This window comes from Pseudophryne corroboree, chromosome 7 (assembly GCF_028390025.1).
Source record: "Pseudophryne corroboree isolate aPseCor3 chromosome 7, aPseCor3.hap2, whole genome shotgun sequence".
Classification (NCBI taxonomy): domain Eukaryota; kingdom Metazoa; phylum Chordata; class Amphibia; order Anura; family Myobatrachidae; genus Pseudophryne; species Pseudophryne corroboree.
The window spans coordinates 306883077-306907732 of NC_086450.1; the positions used below are offsets into that span (position 1 = coordinate 306883077).

At 47.1% G+C, this 24656-nt stretch overlaps 1 protein-coding gene across 2 annotated transcripts in view; it reads right to left on the reverse strand.

The window, feature by feature from the left end:
* CARHSP1 (calcium regulated heat stable protein 1) overlaps positions 1-24656 on the reverse strand; it is a 117417-nt gene that overhangs the window by 74280 nt on the left and 18481 nt on the right. The window contains exon 1 of one of the 2 annotated variants that reach the window (XM_063932364.1): positions 18866-18932. The exons of the other annotated variant lie outside the window; for it this stretch is intronic. The gene's annotated coding sequence lies outside the window, so the exon portion shown is untranslated. Of the gene's footprint in view, positions 1-18865; positions 18933-24656 lie in introns of those variants that run through there. 2 annotated transcript variants of the gene reach the window in all.

The following is a 24656-nucleotide window of genomic DNA, read 5'->3' on the forward strand; positions in this document are numbered from 1 at the left end:
AAACTTCCACAGAGAGGTAAGGACTTCGGGCCTAATTCAGAGCTGATCGCAGCAGTGAAATTGTTCTCTAATGGGCAAAAACATGTGCAGTGCAGGGGGGCAGATATAACATGTGCAGAGAGAGTTAGATTTGTGTGTGGTGTGTTCAAACTCATATCTAAATAGCAGTGTAAAAATAAGTCAGCCAGTATTTACCCTGCACAGAAACAATATAACCCACCCAAATCTAACTCTCTCAGCACGTTACATCTGCCACACCTGCAGTGCACATAGTTTTGCCCATTAGAGAACAATTTTGCTGCTGCGATCAGGTCTGAGTTAGGCCCTTAGACCTAATGGTAGTTCGAGCTGGTAGAGTTTAGTTGGCTGCGACAGCCAAAAGGCAGAGAATCTCTACTAATCCATTGTGCAGACATGTCCGGACCACTTTAAACGCTGTCTTTTAATATAGGATTCAATTGTGGGTTGGTCTTGGCACAGCTTTTGGATGTTTTCATTTCTCCAGTGGTCTGTTAAGTTTTGCTTGTATTGTGCTTCATAAGAGGTGAGGAGAAGGAGGAGTCAACACAGAGAAGGGTCACAATTGTTTTCCTAAACGTAGTTACAATTTATTTAAAAAACAAAACAAAAAAAAAAACACGTTTTTGTTTTTTTAAGCAGAATTAAATTAAACACAATAGTAAAAATAGGATTTTACTTACCGGTAAATCTATTTCTCGTAGTCCATAGAGGATGCTGGGGACTCCGTAAGGACCATGGGGAATAGACGGGCTCCGCAGGAGATAGGGCACTTTAAGAAAGCTTTGGATTCTGGGTGTGCACTGGCTCTTCCCTCTATGTCCCTCCTCCAGACCTCAGTTAGAGAAACTGTGCCCAGAGTATATGAACAGTACGAGGAAAGGATTTATGTAACCTAAGGGCAAGATTCATACCAGCCACACCAATCACACCGTATAACTTGTGATAAACTACCCAGTTAACAGTATGAACAAGTAACAACCTCGGTTCAAGACCGACCAACTATAACATAACCCTTATGTAAGCAATAACTATATACAAGTCTTGCAGAAGAAGTCCGCACTTGGGACGGGTGCCCAGCATCCTCTACGGACTATGAGAAATAGATTTACCGGTAAGTAAAATCCTATTTTCTCTAACGTCCTAGAGGATGCTGGGGACTCCGTAAGGACCATGGGGATTATACCAAAGCTCCCAAACGGGCAGGAGAGTGCGGATGACTCTGCAGCACTGATTGAGCAAACAGGAGGTCCTCCTCAGCCAGGGTATCAAACTTATAGAACTTTGCAAAGGTGTTTGACCCCGACCAAGTAGCAGCTCGGCACAGTTGTAGTGCCGAGACCCCTCGGGCAGCCGCCCAAGAAGAGCCTACCTTCCTAGTGGAATGGGCCTTAACCGATTTAGGCAATGGCAATCCTGCCGTAGAATGCGCCTGCTGAATCGTGTTACAGATCCAGCGAGCAATTGTCTGCTTTGAAGCAGGAGCGCCAACCTTGTTGGCCGCATACAGAACAAACAGAGTTTCAGTCATCCTGATCCTAGCTGTTCTGGTCAAGTAAATCTTCAAAGCCCTGACCACAACCAGGGACTCGGAGTCCTCCAAGTCCCGTGTAGCCACAGGCACGACAATAGGTTGGTTCATATGAAAAGATGAGACCACCTTGGGCAGAAATTGAGGACGAGTCCTCAACTCTGCCCTATCCACGTGAAAAATCAGGTATGGGCTTTTATATGATAAAGCCGCTAATTCCGAAACACGCCTTGCAGAAGCTAAGGCCAACAACATGACCACTTTCCAAGTGAGGTATTTCAACTCCACTGTTTTCAGTGGTTCAAACCAAAGTGACTTGAGGAAACTTAATACCACGTTAAGATCCCACGGCGCCACCGGAGGTACAAAGGGAGGCTGAATATGCAGCACTCCCGTCACAAAAGTCTGTACTTCAGGAAGAGAAGCCAATTCTTTTTGAAAGAAAATGGATAAGGCCGAAATTTGGACCTTTATTGACCCTAATTTTAGGCCCAAATTCACTCCCGTTTGAAGGAAGTGAAGCAGACGGCCCAAATGGAACTCCTCCGTAGGAGCAGCTCTGGCCTCACATCAAGAAACATATTTCCGCCATATACGGTGATAATGTTTCGATGTCAGGTCCTTCCTAGCCTTGATCAGGGTAGGAATGACCTCCTCCGGAATCCCTTTTTCAGCTAGGATCCGGCGTTCAACCGCCATGCCGTCAAACGCAGCCGCAGTAAGTCTTGGAACAGACAGGGCCCCTGCTGCAGCAGATCCTGCCTTAGAGGAAGAGGCCACGGATCTTCTGTGAGCAACTCTTGCAGATCCGGATACCAAATCCTCCTTAGCCAATCTGGAACAATGAGAATTGTTCGGACCCTTCTTAGTCTTATTAATCTCAACACCTTGGTTATGAGAGGCAGAGGAGGAAACACATAGACCGATCTGAACACCCATGGTGTCACCAGAGCGTCTACCGCTTGAGGGTCTCTTGACCTGGCGCAATACCTCTTTAGCTTTTTGTTGAGACGGGACGCCATCATGTCTATTTGAGGCAGTCCCCACCGATCCACGATCTATGTGAAGACTTCTTGATGAAGTCCCCACTCTCCCGTATGCAGGTCGTGCCTGCTGAGGAAGTCCGCGTCCCAGTTGTCCACCCCCAGGATGAACACTGCTGATAGTGCGCTTACATGGCCTTCCGCCCAGCGCAGAATCCTGGTCGCCTCTGCCATGGCCACTCTGCTCCTTGTGCCACCTTGGCGGTTTACATGAGCCACTGCCATGATATTGTCCGACTGAATCAGAACCGGTTTGTTCTGAAGCCACTCCTCCGCCTGGCATAGGGCGTTGTAAATGGCCCTTAACTCCAGGACATTGATGTGGAGACAAGTCTCTAGGCTTGACCAGAGACCTTGGAAATTTCTTCCCAGTACGACAGCCCCCCAACCTCGGAGGCTCGCGTCCGTGGTCACCAGGATCCAGTCCTGAATGCCGAACCTGCGACCCTCTAGGAGGTGAGCACTGTGCAGCCACTACAGGAGAGATACCCTGGCCCTGGGAGACAGGGTGATCCGTTTCTGAATCTGTAGATGGGACCCGGCCCATTTGTCCAATAGGTCCCATTGGAATGTCCTCGCATGGAACCTGCCGAAGGGGATGGCCTCGTATGAAGCCACCATCTTCCCCAGAACCTTTGTGCAATGATGCACTGAAACCTTTTTTGGCTTTAAAAGGTTCCTGACCAGGGCTATGAGCTCCTGAGCCTTCTCCACCGGAAGAAAAACTCTTTTTTGGTCTGTGTCTAGAATCAGGCCCAAAAAGGTCATACGCGTTGCAGGTACTAGCTGGGATTTCGGTAAATTGAGAATCCAGCCGTGCATCTGCAACGTCTTCACACACAGAGACACGATGTCCAGCAACTTCTCCCGAGATCTCACCTTTATAAGGAGATCGTCCAAGTACGGGATAATTGTGACTCCCTGCTTGCGCAGGAGCACCATCATTTCCGCCATTACCTTGGTGAAAATTCTCGGGGCCGTGGAAAGACCAAACGGCAACGTCTGAAATCGGTAGTGACAATCCTGTACTGCAAATCTCATAAACCCAACGGTGAGGGGGGGAAAAATCGGAACATGAAGGTACACATCCTTTATGTCCATGGACACCATCCAAACCTCATCCCTCCAGGATGTCGATGACCATTCTGAGCGATTCCATTTTGAACTTGAACCTCTTCAAGTACAGGTTCAGGGATTTTAGATTTAGAATGGGTCTGACCGAACCGTCCGTTTCGGTACCACAAACAGGGATGAATAATAACCCTCTCCTTGCTGGAGATGAGGAACCTTGATTATCACCTGTTGAATGTACAATTTGTGAATTGCCGCTAACACTAGCTCCCTCTCGGACGAGGAAGCCGGCAGAGCCGATTTGAAAAACCGCCGAGGGGGCATGTCTTCGAATTCCAGTCTGTATCACTGGGAAACAATCTCTATTGCCCAGGGATCCACCTGTGATTGAACCCAGACGTGGCTGAAAAGACGAAGATGTGCCCCGACTTGGTCTGACCCCCCCCCCCCCCCCCCCCCGGAAATCCCCAGCGTCATGCTATGGACTTTGCGGAAGTAGGGGAGGACTTCTGCTCCTGGGAACTAGCTGAGTGCAGCTTTTTTCCCTTGCCTTTACCTCTGGCAACGAAGGACGATCCTCGTACCTTCTTGTTTTTATTGGAACGAAAGGACTGCATGTGATAATGTGGTACCTTCTTAGAATGCTGCGGGGGAACATAGTAAAAAATTCGATTTACCGGCCGTAGCAGTAGGGACTAGGTCCGAGAGGCCTTCTCCAAACAACTACTCCCCCTTGTAAGGCAATGACTCCATATGCCGCTTTGAGTAGGCGTCTCCCGTCCACTGTCGGGTCCACAAGAGCCGCCTAGCAGAAAATAAGAATTTACTTACCGATAATTCTATTTCTCGTAGTCCGTAGTGGATGCTGGGGACTCCGTAAGGACCATGGGGAATAGCGGCTCCGCAGGAGACTGGGCACATCTAAAGAAAGCTTTAGGACTATCTGGTGTGCACTGGCTCCTCCCCCTATGACCCTCCTCCAAGCCTCAGTTAGGATACTGTGCCCGGACGAGCGTACACAATAAGGAAGGATCTTGAATCTCGGGTAAGACTCATACCAGCCACACCAATCACACCGTACAACTTGTGATCTGAACCCAGTTAACAGCATGATAACAGAGGAGCCTCTAGAAAAGATGGCTCACTACAGCAATAACCCGATTTTTTGGTAACAATAACTATGTACCAGTATTGCAGACAATCCGCACTTGGGATGGGCGCCCAGCATCCACTACGGACTACGAGAAATAGAATTATCGGTAAGTAAATTCTTATTTTCTCTAATGTCCTAAGTGGATGCTGGGGACTCCGTAAGGACCATGGGGATTATACCAAAGCTCCCAAACGGGCGGGAGAGTGCGGATGACTCTGCAGCACCAAATGAGAGAACTCCAGGTCCTCCTCAGCCAGGGTATCAATTTTGTAGAATTTTACAAACGTATTTGCTCCTGACCAAGTAGCTGCTCGGCAAAGTTGTAAAGCCGAGACCCCTCGGGCAGCAGCCCAAGATGAGCCCACCTTCCTTGTGAAGTGGGCATTTACAGATTTTTGGCTGTGGCAGGCCTGCCACCGAATGTGCAAGCTGAATTGTACTACAAATCCAACGAGCAATAGTCTGCTTAGAAGCAGGAGCACCCAGCTTGTTGGGTGCATACAGGATAAACAGCGAGGCAGTTTTCCTGACTCCAGCCGTCCTGGAAACATATATTTTCAGGGCCCTGACAACGTCTAGCAACTTGGAGTCCTCCAAGTCCCTAGTAGCCGCAGGCACCACAATAGGTTGGTTCAGGTGAAACGCTGAAACCACCTTAGGGAGAAACTGAGGACGAGTCCTCAATTCCGCCCTGTCCGAATGGAAAATCAGATAAGGGCTTTTACAGGATAAAGCCGCCAATTCTGACACGAGCCTGGCCCAGGCCAGGGCCAACAGCATGACCACTTTCCATGTGAGATATTTTAACTCCACAGATTTAAGTAGTTCAAACCAATGTGACTTTTGGAACCCAAAAACTACACTGAGATCCCAAAGTGCCACTGAGGGCACAAAAGGAGGCTGTATATGCAGTACCCCTTTTACAAACGTCTGAACTTCAGTGACTGAAGCTAGTTCTTTTTTGAAGAAAATTGACAGGGCCGAAATTTGAACCTTAATGGACCCCAATTTCAGGCCCATAGACACTCCTGTTTGCAGGAAATGTAGGAAACGACCCAGTTGAATTTCCTCCGTCGGGCCTTACTGGCCTCGCACCACGCAACATATTTTCGCCAAATGCGGTGATAATGTTTTGCGGTTACATCCTTCCTGGCTTTGATCAGGATAGGGATGACTTCATCCGGAATGCCTTTTCAGGATCCGGCGTTCAACCGCCATGCCGTCAAACGCAGCCGCGGTAAGTCTTGGAACAGACAGGGTCCTTGCTGGAGCAGGTCCCTTCTTAGAGGTAGAGGCCACGGATCCTCCGTGAGCCTCTCTTGAAGTTCCGGTTACCAAGTCCTTCTTGGCCAATCCGGAGCCACGAATATAGTGCTTACTCCTCTTCATCTTATCAATCTCAGTACTTTGGGTATGAGAGGCAGAGGAGGGAACACATACACTGACTGGTACACCCACGGTGTTACCAGAACGTCTACAGCTATTGCCTGAGGGTCCCTTGACCTGGCGCAATACCTGTCGAGTTTTTCACAACGGTTTATAATCATGTGGAAGACTTCTGGGTGAAGTCCCCACTCTCCCGGGTGGAGGTCGTGCTGAGGAAGTCTGCTTCCCAGTTGTCCACTCCCGGAATGAATACTGCTGACAGTGCTATCACATGATTTTCCGCCCAGCGAAGAATCCTTGCAGCTTCTGCCATTGCCCTCCTGCTTCTTGTGCCACCCTGTCTGTTTACGTGGGTGACTGCCGTGATGTTGTCCGACTGGATCAACACCGGCTGACCTTGAAGCAGAGGTCTTGCTAAGCTTAGAGCATTGTAAATGGCCCTTAGCTTCAGGATATTTATGTGAAGTGATGTCTCCAGGCTTGACCATAAGCCCTGGATATTCCTTCCCTGTGTGACTGCTCCCCAGCCTCGCAGGCTGGCATCCGTGGTCACCAGGACCCAGTCCTGAATGCCGAATCTGCGGCCCTCTAGCAGATGAGCACTCTGCAACCACCACAGGAGGGACACCCTTGTCCTTGGTGACAGGGTTATCCGCTGATGCATCTGAAGATGCGACCCGGACCATTTGTCCAGCAGGTCCCACTGGAAAGTTCTTGCGTGGAATCTGCCGAATGGGATTGCTTCGTAGGAAGCCACCATTTTACCCGGAACCCTTGTGCATTGATGCACTGAGACTTGGCTCGGTTTTAGGAGGTTCCTGACTAGCTCGGATAACTCCCTGGCTTTCTCCTCCGGGAGAAAAGCCTTTTTCTGGACTGTGTCCAGGATCATCCCTAGGAACAGAAGACAAGTCGTCGGAACCAGCTGCGATTTTGGAATATTGAGAATCCAATCGTGCTGCCGCAACACTACCTGAAATAGTGCTACACCGACCTCCAACTGTTCCCTGGATCTTACCCTTATCAGGGAATCGTCCAAGTAAAGGATAACTAAAATTCCCTTCCTTCGAAGGAATATCATCATTTCGGCCATTACCTTGATAAAGGCCCTGGGTGCCGTGGACCATCCATACGGCAGCGTCTGAACTGATAGTGACAGTTCTGTACCATAAACCTGAGGTACCCTTGATGAGAAGGGTAAATTTTGACATGAAGGTAAGCATCCTTGATGTCCCGAGACATCATGTAGTCCCCTTCTTCCAGGTTCGCAATCACTGCTCTGAGTGACTCAATCTTGAATTTGAACCTCTGTATGTAAGTGTTCAAAGATTTTAGATTTAGAATCGGTCTCACCGAGCCGTCCGGCTTCGGTACCACAACAGTGTGGAATAATACCCCGTTCCCTGTTGCAGGAGGGGTACCTTGTTATCACCTGCTGGGAATACAGCTTGTGAATGGCTTCCAAAACAGTCTCCCTGTCAGAAGGAGACATCGGTAAAGCCGACTTTAGGACACGGCGAGGGGGGAGACGTCTCGAATTCTAATTTGTACCCCTGAGATATCACCTGAAGGATCCAGGGGTCTACTTGCGAGTGAGCCCACTGCGCACTGAAATTAATTGAGACGGGCCCCCCACCGTGCCTGATTCTGCTTGTAAAAGCCCCAGCGTCATACTGAGGGCTTGGCAGAGGCGGAAGAGGGTTTCTGTTCCTGGGAACTGGCCGATTTCTGCAGCCTTTTTCCTCTCCCTCTGTCACGGGGCAGAAATGAGGAATCTTTTGCCCGCTTGTCCACGAAAAGACTGCGCCTGATAATACGGCGTCTTCTCATGTTGAGAGGCGACCTGGGGTACAAACGTGGATTTCCCAGCTGTTGCCGTGGCCACCAGGTCTGAAAGACCGACCCCAAATAACTCCTCCCTTTAATAAGGCAATACTTCCAAATGCCGTTTGGAATACGCATCACCTGACCACTGACGTGTCCATAACCCTCTACTGGTAGAAATGGACAACGCACTTAGACTTGATGCCAGTCGGCAAATATTCCGCTGTGCATCACGCATATATAGAAATTCATCTTTTAAATGCTCTATAGGCAAAAATATACTGTCCCTATCTAGGGTATCAATATTTTCAGTCAGGGAATCCGACCACGCCAACCCAGCACTGCACATCCAGGCTGAGGCGATTGCTGGTCGCAGTATAACACCAGTATGTGTGTAAATACATTTTAGGATACCCTCCTGCTTTCTATCAGCAGGATCCTTAAGGGCGGCCATCTCAGGAGAGGGTAGAGCCCTTACAAGCGTGTGAGCGCTTTATCCACCCTAGGGGGTGTTTCCCAACGCACCCTAACCTCTGGCGGGAAAGGATATAATGCCAATAACATTTTAGAAATTATCAGTTGTTATCGGGGGAAAACCACGCATCATCACACACCTCATTTAATTTCTCAGATTCAGGAAAACTACAGGTAGTTTTTCCTCACCGAACATAATACCCCTTTTTGGTGGTACTCGTATTATCAGAAATGTGTAAAAACATTTTTCATTGCCTCAATCATGTAACGTGTGGCCCTACTGGAAGTCACATTTGTCTCTTCACCGTCGACACTGGAGTCAGTATCCGTGTCGGCGTCTATATCTGCCATCTGAGGTAACGGGCGCTTTAGAGCCCCTGACGGCCTATGAGACGTCTGGACAGGCACAAGCTGAGTAGCCGGCTGTCTCATGTCAACCACTGTCTTTTATACAGAGCTGACACTGTCATGTAATTCCTTCCAACAGTTCATCCACTCATGTGTCGACCCCCTAGGGGGTGACATCACTATTACAGGCAATCTGCTCCGTCTCCACATCATTTTTCTCCTCATACATGTCGACACAAATGTACCGACATACAGCACACACACAGGGAATGCTCTGATAGAGGACAGGACCCCACTAGCCCTTTGGGGAGACAGAGGGAGAGTTTGCCAGCACACACCAGAGCGCTATATATATATATATATATACAGGGATAACCTTATATAAGTGTTTTTCCCCTTATAGCTTCTGTATCTTTAATACTGCGCGTAATTAGTGCCCCCCCTCTCTTTTTTAACCCTTTCTGTAGTGTAGTGACTGCAGGGGAGAGACAGGGAGCTTCCCTCCAACGGAGCTGTGAGGGAAAATGGCGCCAGTGTGCTGAGGAGATAGGCTCCGCCCCCTTATCGGCGGCCTTATCTCCCGTTTTTCTATGTATTCTGGCAGGGGTTAAATGCATCCATATAGCCCAGGAGCTATATGTGATGCATTTTTTGCCATCCAAGGTGTTTATTATTGCGTCTCAGGGCGCCCCCCCCCCCAGCGCCCTGCACCCTCAGTGACCGGAGTGTGAAGTGTGCTGAGAGCAATGGCGCACAGCTGCAGTGCTGTGCGCTACCTTGTTGAAGACAGGACGTCTTCTGCCGCCGATTTTCCGGACCTCTTCTGCCTTCTGGCTCTGTAAGGGGGCCGGCGGCGCGGCTCTGGGACCCATCCAGGCTGGGCCTGTGATCGTCCCTCTGGAGCTAATGTCCAGTAGCCTAAGAAGCCCAATCCCCTCTGCACGCAGGTGAGTTCGCTTCTTCTCCCCTTAGTCCCTCGATGCAGTGAGCCTGTTGCCAGCAGGTCTCACTGAAAATAAAAAACCTAAACTAAAACTTTCACTAAGAAGCTCAGGAGAGCCCCTAGTGTGCACCCTTCTCGTTCAGGCACAAAGATCTAACTGAGGCTTGGAGGAGGGTCATAGGGGGAGGAGCCAGTGCACACCAGATAATCCTAAAGCTTTCTTTAGATGTGCCCAGTCTCCTGCGGAGCCGCTATTCCCCATGGTCCTTACAGAGTCCCCAGCATCCACTTAGGACGTTAGAGAAATAGACATAGCGTTTATTCTAGAGCTTAGTAAACAAATGTCTCTCTGAGCATCCCTCATATACAAGGTAGCATCTCTGATATGCTCCATGGTCATTAGAATGGTATCCCTATCTAAGGTGTCCATCTCCGTAGATAAGGAGTCTGCCCATGCCACGACAGCACTACAAACCCAGGCTGACGCCATGGCCGGCCTAACTATAGTTCCTGAATGTGTGTAAATGTGCTTCATGGTAATTTCCTGCTTGCGATCAAAAGGATCCTTGAGGGAAGCAGTATACGGAGAAGGTAGTGCCACCTTCTTGGATAAGCGTGTCAGCGCCTTGTCTACTTTAGGCGCAGATTCCCATCGTATCCGATCCTTCTGTGGAAAAGGATACGCCATGAGAATCCTTTTGGGAACATGGAGTCTCCTATCCGGAGATTCCCAAGCCTTTTCGCATAATTCGCTTAGCTCAAATGAGGACGGAAACGTGACCTCAGGCTTTTTCCCTTTATACATGTGAACCCTCGTGTCAGGGACAGGGGGTTCCTCCGTGATATGCAAAACCTCTTTTATGGCAATAATCATATACCTAATACCTTTTGCCACCTTCGGCTGTAATTTTGCATCCTCATAGTCGACACTAGAGTCAGTATCTGTGTCGGTATCTGTGTCAGCGACCTGGGATATGGGGCGCTTTTGAGACCCTGAAGGTCCTGGCACCACAGAGACAGGCACAGACTGGCTACCTGACTGATCCCTAGCTTCAGCTTTGTCTAATCTTTTATGCAGGAGATTTACATTTGCATTCAAGACATTCAGCATATCCACCCAGTCCGGTGTCAGCATTGCCGACGGCGACCTGGCATTCAAGCACTCCCCCTCCACATTAAGCGAGCCTTCCTCATCAAACATGTCGACACACACGTACCGACACACTGCACACACCCAGGGAAACTTTTTCTGAAGACCGTATCCCCTGAAAAGCCCTTTGGAGAGACAGAGAGAGTATGCCAGCACACACCCCAGCGCAACAACCTGGAGACCAACACAGAATGCTTTTCCCCAGCAGCGCTGTATTGTACTTTATCCGCCAATTATGTGCCACCCCTCTCTCTCTCTTTTTAAACTCCCTTCACCGTGTGTAAGCAGGGGAGAGTCCGGGGAGCTTCCTCTCAGCGTTCTGTGGAGAGAGAAATGGCGCTGGTGAGTGCTGCGGGAGAAGCCCCGCCCCCTCAGCAGCGGGCTTCTGTCCCGCTCAAAATCGTGTAAAATGGCGGGGGCTCAATTATATACATGTACAGTGCCCAGCTGTATATGTATATACCTATTTGCCATCTAAGAGGTGTTATTATTGCTGCCCAGGGCGCCCCCCCCCCTGCGCCCTGCACCCATACAGTGACCGGAGTGTGTGAGGTGATGTGGAGCAATGACGCACAGCTGCAGTGCTGTGCGTTACCTCTGTGAAGCTGAAGGCTTCTGCCGCCTGAGACGTCTTCTTGCTTCTGTTCTTCTGGCTCTGTGAGGAGAACGGCGGCGTGGCTCCGGGGGTGGACGCCCAGGACGAACCTGTGTTCACCCCCTCTGAAGCTAATGGTGTCCAGTAGCCGAGGAAGCAGATCCTATCAGTTAAGTAGGTCTGCCCCTCTCTCCTCAGTCCCTCGATGCAGGGAGCCGGTTGCCAGCAGTGCTCCCTGTGAAAAAGTAAAAATCCAAACAAAAATGCTTTCTGTAGCAAAGAACTCAAGAGAGCTCCCTGCAGTGCGCCCTTCATCCTCTGGGTACAGTGTAAAACTGAGGTCTGGTGGAGGGACATAGAGGGAGGAGCCAGTGCACACCCAGAATCCAAAGCTTTCTTAAAGTGCCCTATCTCCTGCGGAGCCCGTCTATTCCCCATGGTCCTTACGGAGTCCCCAGCATCCTCTAGGACGTTAGAGAAATGATCTTACCTGTAAGTTGTGTAAAACCTTTGGTTACCCATGCAAAGTCAAAGTTTAATGACAATATATAATCGTGAATATCAATGTACATACAACTTCAATTCATTAATTCAATAAACAATACCCACAGTCTACACCAGCACGTTAGAAATGTAAGTAAGTGAATCCTTTTGGTGGGTGGCACTTGATATGCTGGCTGTCGGGATCCCGGCGCTCAGCATACCGACGCCAGAATCCCGACAACTATTTTCCCTCTTGGGGTGCCCACAACACCCTTGGAGGGAGAATAAATAGCATGGTGCGAGTAGCGCGCCACCGTACCCGCAGCGTGGCAAACCCGCAAGGGTCTCTTTTGCGCTCGCCTCACTGCCGATATACCAGCGGTCGGGATCCTGGGCACTGGCATACCGTAGTACACCCCTGTTGGTAATTTGCAAAAAAAAAAACTCTACATTCCAGATTGTCTCTGTTTGGTTTCCAGGTGTGGATCATAGGGTCGACAGTAAGTAGGTCGACATGTGCAAGGTCAACAGGACAAAAGGTCGACATGAGGTGTTTAAAAATAAATAAAAAAATGGTGTAGTTTTCTTCGTAGAGTGACCGGGAACCCCAATTAGTGCACCGCTTCGCTCGCCATGCTTCGGGAAAGGTGCCTCGCTGCGCTCAGCATAGGTTACCGTTCCCAATTGTAGTCCACGTGGATCATACAGCATGAAAAAGTTCAAAAAATTAAGATTAATTAAAAAAAAGTGAAAAACTCATGACGACCTTCTGTCATGTCGACCTAGAACATGTTGACCTAGAGACCATGTCGACCTAGAAACTATGTTGACCTACTTACTGTCAACCAATAGTGGTTGACCTACAGACCCTTGGTTTTCCCTACCCTGTAGCAATCCTAAACTGAAGGTTATGCAGTGGAATACTTTTGCTAAAGTGTTGCTGAGGAGTTAATGAAGAGTGACGACTCCCGGATTTACGACCTTCAGACTGAATGACTTATGACATCAGAAGTTACAGTAACATACACTCGCAGAATACTAAGGAACTGGTTACTTGGTTCATTGGGATGGGATCTATTGAGGGGTGTAGTACTGGTGACCGGCGGTCTCCTGACCGCCGGTCACCTTACCGGCGCCGGGATCCCGGCAGCATACCGACGCCGGGATCCCGGCGGGTGGGGCGAGTGCGGCAAGCCCCTTGCGGGCTCGGTGGCGACCTGCGGTCGCCACGGGTTCTATTCCCACTCTATGGGTGTCGTGGACACCCACGAGTGGAAATAGTCCCTGTTGGTCGGCATGCCGACCATCGGGATAGTGAGCCGTCGGGCTCACGGAGGAGGTCATGTGACTGTCGGTCAGCTGACCGGCGGTCACATGAATACCACCCCTATTGAACATTAGCAGCTCCTGGGGCAACATCCCCTTACACTATTTGTCTTCCCCTTTGTGCAGGGGATTAGGTGGCTTTCCATTAATTCCAACCAGACAAAATCTTTACTGTAGCCACTAGTAGCCGATTGTCTATGTGCATATAAGAAAGGTCACCTGCACCAGCAATGTCTATTTATCTCTGTACTAGGTAATAAAAGAAAGCAGCCGTTTTCTTACTCTGTATGCTGGAGTTGCGGCAGCCCTTATTGGCATGCAGTCAACAGATTTGCCTCCTGGTACTTCTGCATCACTGTGAGGTAAATCAATTGGTTATGGATCAACGGGTCAACGTGAATAATGTCGGCAGTCAATAGGTCGACCACTATTAGTCGACATGGGGAAAAGGTTGACACAGTAACATGGTCGACAAATGAAAAGGTTGACATGAGACTATGTTTTTGGTGTGGCTTTTTGCGTAACATGACCAGGCACTCCAATTGGTGCACTGCGTACCTTTCCATGGCTCGCGGCAAGGTTACTATTCCCAGTCGTAGTCCAAGTGGATGGTAAAGTATGAAAAAGTAAAAACAAAATTTATATGTATATATATATATATATATATATATATATATATATATATATAGTGTGTGTGTGTGTGTGTGTGTGTGTCATCTACGAACACAGAGGTTGCCTCATGATAATAATAGAAATAGTTTGACTATTATCTTTGGTTTCCTCCAGGTGCAATGATAAAATAACAGAAAGCCACACTTTATGGTAGACTAAAATGGCTCAAGTAATACATAAATACCCACTGACCGAACAACAGCAACTGTCACTCACAGTCAGCGATTAATAATGCAAGTGGACTTTGTTCAGTTATGAACAGTAAATAAGACTCCTGAACCTACCAACTGAAATACATGGGAAATAATATTCTGTCCCCTATAATAAGTTTGCAGATGTTAATCTGTCATTAACTGCCCCCTGCCTGCAGTGAGTAACAAAATAATTAACCAATTTCTCATGGGTGCTAAACTACACGACCCTATAAAAGCTCTACCTCCCACAAATAATCATATTTCCATTTCTAGATGTTCTCCAAGTTGCTTCACCAGGCACTTCCTACGGCAGCTACAGTATGTTTCTTATATTGTAATTTTGAGGTGTTCTGATAAAAGGTTATTTAGGCAGCTGGAAGGAAGTCTGAGTGCTGCAGCAAAACCACAAAATCTTCTGCATTTTATTCAGATAATCTGTTCTCATTAAGCCACATGAGCGAATTCCACTCCAATGTGATCATGGTAAGTAGTATAGTATTAATTGCAGCCTCATATTATGCATTTTTAATGAAAGCTATTCACTTGTTTAGTCTGGAACAATAGTGACCCTAGAGATGGATATACTGAGCAACATTCCCTAGTGTTGTTTTACTATGATCACTTGTAGTGTTACAGGCGCTAGAGAGTAGAACAAAAAATAACACCGCTACCTAGATACCGAGACCATTGGGACTGCTGACAGTCATGCTGACAGAAGGTAAATACAGTAGTACTGTAAATTGGAGTAAATAAAATATGCTTTTCTCTGCAGCACTCAATTCTGTTTCTGATATTAATGTACGCCTGACACATTTGCATAGTCTGCAGATTCCACCATTTCAGCTTCTTTCGTTTCCACAGAGCTATCTAAACACATTACCTATTAAAACATATACAGACTATTTTAGGATCTGTGTGTTACTACAGTGTCGTACTAGCCACAATATCCTAACAATGGTCCCCACAGACCTAACAAAATAAGGTATAACATTCTTCCCACTCCGCCCCCCATTCAATTTGTTAAAAAAAAAACCTCACACACACAAGAAAAATGTTTGTGTGTTTTGCCACAAAATTCTAAAATTCAACAAGGCGGCATCTCGCAGTGTGCACACACGCAATGTAGCTTCTGCGCATGCGCACACTTCAAAAGGCCCCATTCCATGCTGAATCGGGCCCTGTATCATAAAGCAAGTAGGTGAAAGACAAAAAGCTTTCTGTTCAGTGATTGGGCCTGGAAGATACTGTACCTACAATTAGTACTGTATGTTTCAGAGACACTGAAAAAAAAAAATAAGTTCTACCCCTTTCACATCTCCAATGCCGGATCCCACCCAGGAATTGAAAACGGGTCCTTCCCGAATGGGATCTGGCATTGGACCCTAACAGCAGGCTTCACGACACGGCATATTGCCGGGTCGGTTGTCATAGCGGCAGGGGGGGAGGGGGGGGGGGAGGCAGGCGGTGCTGGGAGATGAGCATCTCCACTCTGCCACTCCCTATGTAGTCAATGGGTCCCGGGTCTCATCGACCCGGCAACCCATTCACTCTGCCACTGAGCCAGTATTCAGCTCAGGAATAACCCTTCTTATAACCCGATAACCCGGATTGAATTACCGGGTCAGGCGAATTCTCCATGGCCCCTTTAACATCGCACAGTGACCCGTGCCGACCCAGCAATATAGCGGGTCGATCCCGGGTTATTTGTGCAATGTGAAAGGGGTATAAATGAGTACATTTTCTCTGTCTCATATAGGACGGAGGCTGTTCTATGTATTTTAAGGAAGTGTTTTGAAGGCCCCATTTAATTGTTTGTAGCTCCTGTTTTAACCGCACCAAAGCATTCAATTGTTAGTGCTACCAGCCCAGCCCAGAGGCTGCACTTATCACATAAAAAAGTGTAAATTAGGGGGGTGATTTATGGTAAGCAGCCCTTTGAAGTAACATTGTTACATCTTCCAGCATGCACATTCCAATCTTGCTATGAAAGCCTGGTAAATTTGGAAGGGAGACCAATATTTAAGAAATATTAAAATGTAAATTCATGTTAAAAACTACAATCTCCAAAAATAGTTACAGTGTATATTAATCCAAAGAGAATTAGATGGTGTGGGTACAACAATGCCTAATAGATTTGTTCTTTAAAGCCAAAACTCGAGTCCCTCCTGATATGAAGCAAACAAATATGTGAGTATTATTCTGAATGAGACAACGCGCAATGTTTTGTATGCAATAGTCTTTTTAATCTGAAAAAAATGTTTCATTGTAGGTGTTTTCGTAAAGAAACAATGCTGCATTATCTCTTGTTCACAGGGCTGTATCTTGTTTGCCGAGGGGATGAGCCTACAACTACATCAATGACACCATTGTTTGCTTCTTATAGCAGTTTAAAACTATGACTTTGTTATAAGAGACTTTATGGCACAAGTTATGTTCCTTCAGGACTTTTTTTTCAAATATTCAAAAAACCTGTTACTTCGTTGTCTGTGAACTCATCTAGTGGAAAGGACGTGGCACCTTAAGAGCTTATGCCAGTGGTACTCAACCTGTGTGCCGTGGCACCCTGGGGTGCCTCAGGACACTTGCAGGGATTCCCTGGGTTGGTGGTCCAGGACCAATTACCATTATTTATGGTCAGTGTAATAGGCCAAACCAGTGTTAGCAGTGAATTATAAAATATGTGGACAAACAGAAGCAAATCTTGTCCCTCACCACACAATTAAACGGATGACATATAAACACAATTTACTTAATTTAATATTTTTCTAAATTTTTTAGAAAGAAACTTTTGATCTAAGGGTGCCGTGAAAAAAAAAATTCTGATACTCTAGGGCGCTGTGATTCAAAAAAGTTTGAGAACCACTGGCTTATATGGTGGCCTACATCACAAAACTGGATAGACATAGTTGAAAAGAAATAGAATAAAGAAACGACAAGTAGCACAAGGAGTGATTTCTTGCCTAAACCGTATTTCCCAGCCACAATAAATGTTTCAGCTGCTGGGTGGGGTATGACTTGTCGACACCCATCATGTTGACAGTTATCAGGGCGATAGGATCATCATGTCTACCTGGGTGACATGTCAAAATGATAAACTGTCGACAAACCATCCCTGGTGGTCTAGTGGCTTTTTACCTTTTCCCGGTAGTAGAGGCAGCTCTGGTGTGTTCTACCCAGTCTCAGCAGCCACGTAAATCACTTTCAGTGCGGACCCCTGATGCTGCAGCATTCCAGTGAGTATTTCTCCCTCTGTACCTAACCCTCCCCCTAGAGGCAAGATCTGACACCCCCTCAGTCAGCATCCTGAAACTGTCGATATTTAATAGATGTCGACAATGTAAACTTTACAACAGTTTGAGGCGGTCGAATTAGTGCTTGTCGATAGTTTGAGCCTTCTTGGGATTATGAACGTCAGCATGGTTACTGTTGACCATTTGACTGAATAGTGGGTGTAGTGGTTCTATATACTCCTGTATTTCTTAGAATCACAGTGCCCTGGTTTACCAGTACAGTCAGATCTACAGGATGTTCCCTCGGGTGTACAATATAAATCACCCCCCTTCATTTAATTCTGCCAAATAAGCAGCAAAATCTAAATATTAAATTTAAAGAATCCCCAGTCAACACTTTAATTTTGTAATAAAGAAGGGCTTATCCATTCCACCCATTCACAGTTTTGGATGAACATAGTCTTTGAGGATCTTTTCCCCTTTTGTCAAAAATTTCACCACAAGAAACTATACAGAGTCAGTGCACATAGAGTGCAGTTAAGCAGGAAGCCTTGGGTGATGTCTTTTATCTCCTTCAAATAAATTGCATCATATACTCCTTATATTGACAAGGATTAGGCAAACACAAACCTTTGTCTACTATTTCATCCTTTAATCTCTGTCCACAAGTCAAAATTGATAGTTGATATGGTCTTGTTATGGTCACTTCTTATTCTTCTAGATCTCTCTTCTGCTTTTGACACTGTTGACCACTCCCTTCTCATACAAACACTACAATCCCTAGGTCTTCAGGACATAGCTCTTACTTGGTTCTCATCCTACCTATCTAATCGCTCTTTCAGTGTTCACTTCTCAGATTCTACCTCTTCTTCTCTAGCTCTTATCAGTTGGGAGTACAGCAAGGATCAGTCTTAGGTCCTCTGCTTTTCTCAATCTATACCTCATCTCTTGGTAAACTAATCAGCTCCTTCGGATTTCAGTATCATTTGTACGCTGATGATACTCAATCTACCTATCCTCCCCAGATTTATCACCATCTGTACTGGATCCTGTCACTGAATGCCTGTCTGCCATTTCATCTTAGATGTCATCTCGCCACCTCAAACTCAACATTTCCAAAACAGAATTATTTTCCCACCAGCCAAGAGTAGTTACCAACCTGATATCTCCATAACTGTTGACAATGTGACTATCCACCCTACCCCAAAAGCTCGCCGTCTAGGTGTCATCCTCGACTCTGAAATGTCCTTTGTTCCACACATTCAATCCGTCTCTAAATCATGTTACATGCACCTAAAATACATATCCAAAATATGTCCTTATCTTACACAAGACTGCAAAAACTCTAATCCACGCACTCATCATTTCCCGCATTGATTATTGTAATAGTCTCCTTACTGGCCTTCCCAAACATAGGCTCTCACCACTACAATCCATTTTTAATGCAGCTGAGAGACCAATCTTTCTCGCTAGACGTTCTTTGCCTGCTGATCAGCTCTATCAGTCCCTCCATTGGTTACCGGTATTCTACCCTGTTAAATAGAAAATACTTTTACTTACATACAAATAACCAAACTGCACCATCATACATCTCTTTACTCATCTCAAAATATCTTCCTACCAGACCTCTCCGCTCTGCACAAGATCTGCGTCTCTCATCCACATGTATTACTTGTATCAACTCAAAATTACAGGACTTTATCTGGGCTTCCCCAACTCTGTGGAACGCTCTCCCACACACAATAAGACTCACCTCTAGTCTCCAAACCTTTAAACGTTCCCTGAAAACTCACCTCTTCAGATAATCCTACCAAATTCCAATTACATCCTCTCTGTACAGTCCACATAACATCACATATCTTGTCTCTCTTTACTTTCACACTCTTGGCCAACATTGCTGAGTGATCCTTCATACAACCCATTACACAATAGGCAGCCTCTATCCTTGTGTACCAATGCCTACTTCCCTACAGATTGTAAGCTTGAGAGCAGGGCCTTTCTACCTCAATGTCGGTCTGTTATTGCCCAGTTTTGTTCTATAACTGTTGTTTTAATTGTAAAGCGCAATGGAATTTGCTGCGCTGTATAAGAAACTGCTAATAAATAATATATCCTGCCCTTCTAAGCGAAACAGACTCCGTGATGTAATAGTTATAAAGGAAGCTGATCTGTTCATTGACTTTATGTACCGTAAAAAGATCTTTCGTTGTCAAACATGAAATCTCAGAGCCAGGTGCTGCATACGAAGATGTAGTATCTTATCACCATCATAACCATCGGTCCCAGCATCGACCATCTGAGTGAGCTCAGTATGGCTGCAACATTTCCGATGCAGAGGCCAGTATATCAGCGGATGCAGACAATGTCCTCTACACGCAAAAAAAATGAGCAAAATACCCCATTTTCGAGAACTCAGCCTGTTGCAGTCCCTAAACGGCCACAGCATGTCAGTCATACTGCAGCTTAGGGAGCACAATCACCGATGTCATATCCACTGATCTGCACATGCACAGTACAAAAGACATCGGAGATTGCATTTATGTACATCTCTCAAGCCGGCACATCGTGCATTGTTTGGGTACGATTACGATGTGATGAGCGGCCACGCGGGTCGAATGTCGCATCTTCTGATCATATGTGCAGCCCACATTATCTGTCGTAATCGTATGCACATCGTACCATTTTTTATGCACACACAATGCATCATTCGATCAGCGCCATTTGAGTGTAAGCTTTTTGTGAGGCTGATTTTGCCATGTAAATGATTCTCCTGTTTTTTTTAAACTGGCAATCATTTACATGGCAAAACCAGGTTGATTTTGCCATGCAAATGATTGCCACTTTAAAAAAAATAAAAAAAATAAGATTTTAAACCTACCGGTAAATCTATTTCTCCTAGTCCGTAGAGGATGCTGGGGACTCCGTAAGGACCATGGGGTATAAACGGGCTCCGCAGGAGATAGGGCACCTAAAAAGGACTTTGACTATGGGTGTGCACTGGCTCCTCCCTCTATGCCCCTCCTCCAGACCTCAGTTAGAGAACTGTGCCCAGAGGAGATGGACAATACAAAGCAGGATTTAGCAATCCAAGGGCAAGATTCATATAAGCCCACACCAATCATACCATGTAACCTGGAACATACATAACCAGTTAACAGTATGAACAAAAACAACAGTAACGGTCCTAGACCGATGTCAACTGTAACATAACCCTTATGTAAGCAACAACTATATACAAGTCTTGCAGAGTTTCCGCACTGGGACGGGCGCCCAGCATCCTCTACGGTCCAGGAGAAATAGATTTACCGGTAGGTTTAAAATCTTATTTTCTCTTACGTCCTAGAGGATGCTGGGGACTCCGTAAGGACCATGGGGTTTATACCAAAGAATCCAATCGGGCGGGAGAGTGCGTATGACTCTGCAGCACCGACTGAGCAAACGCTAGGTCCTCATCAGCCAGGGTATCAAACTTATAGAATTTAGCAAAAGTGTTTGACCCCGACCAAGTCGCCGCTCGGCAAAGTTGTAAAGCCGAACGGCAGCTGCCCAAGAAGAGCCCACCTTCCTAGTGGAATGGGCCTTAACCGAATCCGGTACCGGCAATCCAGCCGTAGAGTGAGCCTGGTGAATCGTATTACAGATCCAGGGAGCAATAGTCTGCTTTGAAGCAGGAGCGACAATCTTATTGGCCGCATACAGGACAAACAGAGCCTCTGTTTTCCTAATTCTAGCCGTCCTGGCTACATAAATCTTTAAGGCCCTGACTAAGTCTAGGGATCTGGAATCCTCCAGGTCACCGGTAGCCACAGGCACCACAATAGGTTGATTCATATGGAACGAAGAAACCACTTTAGGCAAAAATTGCGGACGTGTCCTCAATTCAGCTCGATCCACATGAAAAATCAAGTAGGGGCTCTTGTGTGAGAGAGCCGCCAATTCTGACACTCGCCTTGCTGATGCTAAGGCCAACAACATGACCACCTTCCAAGTAAGAAATTTCAACTCAACCTTCTTAAGCGGTTCAAACCAGTGTGATTTTAGGAACTGCAACACCACGTTCAGGTCCCATGGTGCCACTGGAGGCACAAAAGGGGGCTGGATGTGCAGCACTCCCTTTACAAACGTCTGGGCTTCTGGAAGAGAAGCCAATTCCTTCTGGAAAAAAATCGAGAGGGCCGAAATCTGTACCTTAACCGAGCCTAATTTCAGGCCCATATCCACTCCTGTCTGTAGGAAGTGGAGAAAACGACCCAGATGAAAATCTTCCGTAGGTGCATTCTTGGTCTCACACCAAGACACATACTTTTGCCAGATACGGTGATAATATTTCATCGTCACCTCCTTCCTAGCCTTTATTAAAGTAGGGATGACCTCTTCCAGAATCCCCTTTTTTGCTAGGATTCGGCGTTCAACCGCCATGCCGTCAAACGTAACCGCGGTAAGTCTTGAAATACACATGGCCCCTGCTGCAACAGGTCTTCCCTCAGAGGAAGAGGCCAGGGGTCTCCTGTGAACATCTCTTGTAGATCCGAGTACCAGGCCCTTCGAGGCCAGTCTGGGACAACGAGTATCGTCTGTACTCTTCTTCGTCTTATGATCCTCAACACTTTCGTGATGAGAGGAAGAGGAGGAAACACACAGACCGATTCGAACACCCACGGTGTTACCAATGCGTCTACTGCTACTGCCTGAGGGTCCCGAGACCTTGCGCAATACCTCCGAAGTTTTTTGTTGAGGCGTGACGCCATCATGTCTACTTGAGGAGTTCCCCAAAGACGTGTTACATCTGCAAAGACTTCTTGATGAAGTCCCCACTCTCCTGGATGGAGATCGTGTCTGCTGAGGAAGTCTGCTTCCCAGTTGTCTACTCCCGGAATGAAGACAGCCGACAGAGCGCTTACATGATTTTCCGCCCAGCGCAGAATCCTTGTGGCTTCCGCCATCGCGACTCTGCTTCTTGTCCCGCCTTGGCGGTTCACATGAGCCACTGCTGTGACATTGTCTGATTGAATCAGAACCGGTAGGTTTCGAAGAAAACTCTCCGCTTGTCGAAGGCCGTTGTAAATGGCCCTGAGTTCCAACACTTTGATGTGTAGACAGGACTCCTGGTCTGACCAAAGACCCTGAAAAGTCTTTCCCTGTGTGACTGCTCCCCCTCCTCGGAGGCTCGCGTCCGTGGTAACCAGGATCCAGTCCTGAATCCCGAACCGGCGACCCTCCAGTAGGTGAGCACTTTGCAACCACCACAGGAGGGACACTCTGGTTCCTGGGGACAGAGTTATTTTCCGATGTAAGTGCAGATGGGACCCTGACCACTTGTCCAGAAGGTCCCATTGGAAAGTCCGTGCATGGAACCTTCCGAAGGGAATGGCCTCGTAGGCCGCCACCATTTTTCCCAGAACTTGAGTGCATTGGTGAACTGACACCCTTTTCGGTTTTAGCAGTTCTCTGACCATGTTCTGGATGTCTTGGGCCTTCTCTATTGGGAGAAAGACCTTAATTTGTTCCGTATCCAGTATCATACCTAGGAACGGTAGTCGAGTTGTCGGAATCAACTGTGACTTTGGTAGATTTAGAATCCAACAGTGTTGTTGGAGCACTCTAAGAGAGAGCGCCACACTGCTCAGCAATTTCTCCCTTGATCTCGCTTTTATCAGGAGATCGTCCAAGTATGGGATAATTGTGACTCCATGCTTGCGCAGGACCACCATCATTTCCGCCATTATTTTGGTGAAAATCCTCAGGGCCGCGGAAAGTCCAAACGGCAACGTCTGAAATTGGTAATGACAATCCTGTACAGCAAATCTCAGGTATTCCTGATGGTGGGCATATATGGGGACATGAAGGTACGCATCCTTTATGTCCAGAGACACCATAAACTCCTCCTCCTCCATGTTGGCTATTATCGCTCTGAGGGATTCCATTTTGAATTTGAATCTTTTTATGTACAGGTTTAGGGATTTCAGATTCAAAATCATTCTGACCGAACCGTCCGGTTTCGGGACCACAAATAGGGTTGAGTAGTAACCTCTTCCCTGCTGGTGCATGGGAACCTTGATTATCACTTGCTGTATACACAGCGTTTGAATTGCAGCTAACACTACATCCCTTTCCGATGTGGAAGCTGGTAGGGCCGATTTGAAAAATCGGCGCGGGGGCACCTCCTCGAATTCCAGTTTGTAACCCTGGGAAACTATTTCCAACACCCAGGGATTCAGGTCCGAACTGACCCAGGCCTGACTGAAAAGTCGAAGACGTGCCCCCACCGGTGCGGACTCCCTCAGGGGAGCCCCAGCGTCATGCTGTGGGTTTTGGAGCAGCCGGGGAGGACTTTTGTTCCTGGGCACCTGCCGCAGCAGGTGCTCTCTTGCCTCTGCCCTTACCTCTGGCGAGGAAAGAGGATCCCCGACCTCTTTTGGACTTGTGCGACCGAAAGGAGTCCATAAGGATCTTCTCGCTGAGATAGCCATGGCATTTGCCCTAGAAGCTAGCAATCCAATGTCCCTTTGAGCATCCCTCATAAATAAGGCTGCGTCTTTTATATGGGCTAGAGTTAGGAATATAGTATCCTTATCCATAGTATCAAAATGATCTGTCAGCTCATCTGTCCAAGCTGCAATTGCGCTACACACCCATGCCGACGCAATCGTCGGTCTTAGCACAGCACCCGTATGAGAATAAATACCCTTTAAGGTAGTTTCTTGCCTGCGATCTGCTGGGTCTTTAAGGGCCGCTGTGTCAGGAGACGGTAGCGCCACTTTCTTGGATAAGCGCGTCAGGGCCTTGTCCACAGTGGGGGGTAATTCCCAAATCTCCCTGTCCTGCTTAGGGAAAGGGTATGCCATAAAAATTATTTTGGGGACCTGCGGTCTCTTATCCGGAGTCTCCCAAGCTTTTCCAAAGAACTCATTTAATTCATGAGATGTGGGAAAATTAATAATCTGTTTCTTTTCCTTAAACATGTGTACCCTTGTGTCGGGGACTGAGGGTTCATCCACAATATGCAACACATCCCTTATTGCCACAATCATACACTGAATAGTTTTATTCACCCTAGGGTGCAATTTTACTTCGTCATAGTCGACACTGGAATCAGAATCCGTGTCGGTAGTAGTGTCTTGTGTTAAGGGACGCTTTTGAGACCCCGACGGGCCCTGTGAGTCGGTCCAATCTGAGGATTGACTGCCTGATATCCCCCCTAAACCAGCCTAATCA